We start from the raw sequence: 5,385 nt of genomic DNA, 5'->3' as shown, positions 1-5,385 counted from the left end.
CCAAATTATAACAGCTTTTCACTGCTGTTTCACAGCTATTTATTTGCTAGGGAAATGTTTTGGAAGGATTTCCAATAACATTTAAAGAAAACGCATTTTCCACTCCATCACAAAGTGGTTTTAGTGCACGATGCCTAAAGAAAATATTGTGCATTCAAGGTTAAACACGAAAAATAACTGTACACAATTGTCCTGTATGACTCATAAACCAGAAGAAATGAAGTGGAAAGGAAGAGAAAGTTTGGTTATGCTGGTACTGGGGTAGTTTTCTTTTAGTTATTTTAGTTATTATATGATCAAAATTTGTTTTACAATAACAGTCTGATATTCGCCAATTTAGCATCTTTGGGGATCCGAACCTTGAGAGGCTTGGGCCCCCTGGATTTTGCCGACCCCCCCCCCCCCCTGTCATCAGGACTGATGCGAGGATTTTGCCCCCCCCCCCCCTTTTCCCTTTCCCTGCCGTCGGGCTTGATTGCGGTGTACCAGTGTGTGGCACTGCAGTAGTCATTACGCAGTGAATTGTTTGCTGTTATTCTCGCTTTGTTGGGCATTACGGTAAATGGTACTGTCATACGAAGAAAACTTGCGTCTGGAACGGGAGTGTGTGTATTGCAACGACCTAATTCTTGACTACTACAATTGTTAAGTGAAGTTTAACTTGATTATGGAGTTTATACTTGATTATGTTTACCATGAAGTGATTCTGAAGCCACGAAGCTCCCAGCATGCACTTAAAAAACCCAACCCAACCTCTAACTGCAAGTATGATGAAAGCTACTCACAATGTGCTTTTACGGTAACGGCCGGTACAGAAACTAATGAGAACCCAGTTCTTCAATGCGTTTTATGCTTTTGAAAAGTTTTCAGATCATAGCAGGAAGCCTTATTAGAAAGTCATCAAAGTTCTAAGCACTCTGATCTGGTAGGTAAACCTGTTGACTTTCTTCAAAGAAAATCTGCGTTCTGTAAAGAAGAATCCAAATGTATCAAAAGTTTTCTTAACACTAACTAGATAAAAGTCTCATGCCTGTCACGTAATTGGTGAGGCTCTCTTAATGCCTGCGGCTAGAGACGTGACCCCGGGGTGGGGGAAGCGGCCAAAGAAACGCAAATAAATTCCATTATCCAATAATACCATACGATGAAAAGGGGAACTTAAGATATGTCTTTCAGTAGTGAAGACGCGTTGTTATTGCAACTGCAAGAGTGCGCTTATTTCGCTCTTCAAATAGACGAGAGTACAGATGTCACATATGTGGCGCAGTTACCCGTTTTTGTCCTTTTCGATTATCATGAAGAGAAGAGTTTTTATTTTGAAAACCACTTGAATCAATTGCTACAACTGGAAACAGGTTGCACCTGTTTGTCGAAGCACACACTGTATAATACACGAGAAGCATTGGCTTCTGAGAATTTGTCCGTTGTAAAGGTTATAAACTTCATCAAGGCAAGGGCTCTCAATTCACGGCTGTTCACACTGTTGATATGGGAGGTAAATTTAAAAGCATGATTCTTCGTACTGAAGTAAGATGACTCTTCTGCGGCAAGTTTTTAAAACGAATATTTGAACTGAGGTCCGAGGTTTTGTTGTTTATCAGTGATAAAACAGTGACATGAATTTTTCGCTGATGATCAGTGGTTATCAAAATTGGTCTATTTAGCTGATATCTTCGACAGGTTTAATATTTTGAATATGGTCCGACAAGGACGAGGCAGTCTTAGTTTTTCAAAAGAAAGTTGATTCCTTTAAAAGTTCACAAATACTGAACAATAACTTTTTCGCATTCCCTGCTCGTACACCATTTTTTGAAGACAATGAACCAGCTGCCATGCAAGATTTAGTTCGAGAAATTATTATACACTTAGAGGCGCTTCAGAAATCTTTTGAAAAGTACTTTGCTGAATATTACGCAAAATACGACTTCCTGAGAGAAGGTGAACTTCTTAGCCAAGATCGCTTGTAAACAACCTTTATTGTAGGTTACCCGTTTCGGTAAGCATGGTTACCATCTTCACACCTCGATAAAAGGTTATTATGTTTTTCGTATACCGGCTGTACACGTGCCAAGAATGCGACGAGCGAAATGAGCGGTGCATCCGCAAGTCATGGTTGAAACCACAATATACAGAGTAATTCGCCAAATGCTCTTGCCACATACCACACACTGGAGTGTAGTTGTGCTCTGGCTGCAATGAAGGACGTAATAGTGTCCGCTATGGGTCACGAGCATTTGGTGAATTACTCTTATATACTTGCCGATCCGTCGTTCATGTCTTTCCTCACACACGTGGCAATGTTTTAGACAGAGAACTTGAACAGCTGGTATATGAGACATGTAACAACGTTTTATCGAGATCTGAAGATGATAACCATGCTTACTGAAACCTGTAATCAACAATAAAGATTGTAAACAAGCAATCTTAGCTAAGAAGTTCATCTTTTCTCAAATAATTATTACACATTCCGCTTTACACCTCAAGATGAGTAAAGTACTAAAAAATACGACTGGATAAGAAATCCATTTTCGGCAAAAGTATCGGTACGAGTAATCAAGAAAGAAAATTTCATCGACGTGAGTAGCGATAGTTCAGAGGAAGATGCTTTCAAAAACAAACTCCGCTTTCTCTTTGGATGGGATCAAAAACAGAATACCCTTCTAGAATGAGATTTTCACTCTGCAGCGGAGTGTGCGCTGATATGAAACTTCCTGGCAGATTAAAACTGTGTGCCCGACCGAGACTCGAACTCGGGACCTTTGCCTATCGCGGGCAAGTGCTCTACCAACTGAGCTACCGAAGCACGACTCACGCCCGGTACTCACAGCTTTACTTCTGCCAGTACCTCGTCTCCTACCTTCCAAACTTTACAGAAGCTCTCCTGCGAACCTTGCAGAACTAGCACTCCTGAAAGAAAGGATATTGCGGAGACATGGCTTAGCCACAGCCTGGGGGATGTTTCCAGAATGAGATTTTCACTCTGCAGCGGAGTGTGCGCTGATATGAAACTTCCTGGCAGATTAAAACTGTGTGCCCGACCGAGACTCGAACTCGGGACCTTTGCCTTTCGCGGGCAAGTGCTCTACCAACTGAGCTACCGAAGCACGACTCACGGCCGGCCCTCACAGCTTTACTTCTGCCAGTATCTCGCCTCCTACCTTCCTACATTCTGGAAACATCCCCCAGGCTGTGGCTAAGCCATGTCTCCGCAATATCCTTTCTTTCAGGAGTGCTAGTTCTGCAAGGTTCGCAGGAGAGCTTCTGTAAAGTTTGGAAGGTAGGAGACGAGGTACTGGCAGAAGTAAAGCTGTGAGTACCGGGCGTGAGTCGTGCTTCGGTAGCTCAGTTGGTAGAGCACTTGCCCGCGAAAGGCAAAGGTCCCGAGTTCGAGTCTCGGTCGGGCATACAGTTTTAATCTGCCAGGAAGTTTCATATCAGCGCACACTCCGCTGCAGAGTGAAAATCTCATTCTGGAAACATCCCCCAGGCTGTGGCTAAGCCATGCCTCCGCAATATCCTTTCTTTCAGGAGTGCTAGTTCTGCAAGGTTCGCAGGAGAGCTTCTGTAAAGTTTGGAAGGTAGGAGACGAGGTACTGGCAGAAGTAAAGCTGTGAGTACCGGGCGTGAGTCGTGCTTCGGTAGCTCAGTTGGTAGAGCACTTGCCCGCGAAAGGCAAAGGTCCCGAGTTCGAGTCTCGGTCGGGCACACAGTTTTAATCTGCCAGAATACCCTTCTCTTTGCAAACAAGCCATCCAACGTTTGGTGCTATCTGTTACTACTTGCATCTGTGAAAGTGGGTTTTCTGAGTTCTCGTATATTAAAAACAAATAAAGAAACAGGTTTACTGTTGAAGAAGACGTGAGAGTTAAGTTGAGCTCAATCAAGCCAGTTTTTGAACCTCTGATTAAATATGAACAGCACCTGCTTCCAGGTGAAACATGTAGATGTTCTTTAATCAGAATCTAAATTTGACAACTGACTAAGTATTTTGCAGTCTGATTTACCGTCAAAGTTTGATCTGATTCTGATTTTTTTTGCTTTTAGGACTATAACTTACTACACTCCGTCTTCAGTTTATTACTCTCTTGCACAACTGGTTTATATTAACGGTGATGTAAAAATTAAATAAACATTTTCAATGTCATTCCTTACTTTCTCATTTAATATTTGTATAAGGACCAGCTTAATCTAATTTAATATTATTTCCTACAAAAAAGTACCACATCGAACCCCATGAATCATAGACCTTGCCGTCGGTGGTGTGGCTTGCGTGCCTCAGCCATACAGATAGTAAGTGAAACCACAACAGAGGAGTATCTAATGTGAGGTCAGATAAACATGTGGTTCCAGAATAGGGGTAACAGCATTTTCAGTAGTTGCAGGGGCAACAGTCTGGATGACTGACTGATCTAGTCTTGTAACATCAACCAATACGGCCTTGCTGTGCTGGTACTGTGAATTGTTGAAAGCAAGGGGAAACAACAGCCGTAACTTTTACCGGGGGTATGCAGCTCTAATGTACGGTTAAATAATGATGGCGTCCTCTTTGGTAAGTTATTCTGCAGGTAAAATGATCCCCATTAGGGTCTCCGGTCGGGAGCTACTCGGGAGGACGTCGTCATCAGGAGAAATAAAACTGGCGTTATACAGATCAGATGGTGGTCAGATCCCTTAATCGGACAGGTAGGTTAAAAAATTTAAAAAGGGAAATGGTTAGATTGGCGTTAGATACAGTGGGGATTAGTGAAGTTCGGTGACAGGGCGAACAGGATTTGTGGTCAAGTGAATACAGAGTTATAAATGCAAAATTAAATGGGTGTAATGAGTAAAAAAATAGGAATGTGCGTAAGCTACTATGAACAGCATTGGGAACCCACACCTGCCACAGTAGTACAAGCCTATATGCCAACTAGCTCCAAAGACGAAGAAATGTATGAGATCAAAGAAATTATTCAGATAGTTAAGTGAGACAAAAATTTAACAGTGTCTGGGGATTGAAATTCAGTAGAAGAGAAGGAAAAATAGTAGATGAATATGGCCTGTGGGAAAGGAATGAAAGAGGAAGCCTCCTGGTAGAATTTTGCACAGAATTTAATCATCGCTAACATTTGGTTTAAGAATCATGAAAGAAGGTCGTATAAGTGGAAGAGACCTGGTGACACCGGCAGGTATCAGATTGATTAGATGTTGTTAAGACAGAGATTTTGGAACCACACTTAAAATTGTAAGACATTTTCAGGGGCAGATGTGGATTCTGACCACAATTTATTGGTTGTAAACTGTAAATTAAAACTGAAGAAATTGCAAAAAGGTAGGAAATTAATGTGATGGGACCTGGATAAGTTGAAAAAAAACCGGAGGTTGTTGAGAGTTTCAAAGGGAGCA

General features: G+C 41.9%; 1 non-coding gene across 1 annotated transcript; it reads left to right on the top strand.

Moving 5' to 3' along the window:
• The first annotated feature begins 3,330 nt into the window (after nucleotides 1-3,330).
• On the top strand, nucleotides 3,331-3,405 carry Trnas-cga (transfer RNA serine (anticodon CGA)). Its single transcript has one exon. It is a non-coding gene; the product is annotated as a tRNA-Ser (tRNA).
• The last annotated feature ends 1,980 nt before the right edge of the window (nucleotides 3,406-5,385 follow it).

Source organism: Schistocerca nitens, chromosome 2 (genome assembly GCF_023898315.1).
Source record: "Schistocerca nitens isolate TAMUIC-IGC-003100 chromosome 2, iqSchNite1.1, whole genome shotgun sequence".
In the NCBI taxonomy this organism is placed as follows: domain Eukaryota; kingdom Metazoa; phylum Arthropoda; class Insecta; order Orthoptera; family Acrididae; genus Schistocerca; species Schistocerca nitens.
The sequence above is the reverse complement of the archived record's forward strand: the minus strand, read 5'-3'. Positions and strand labels throughout refer to the sequence as shown.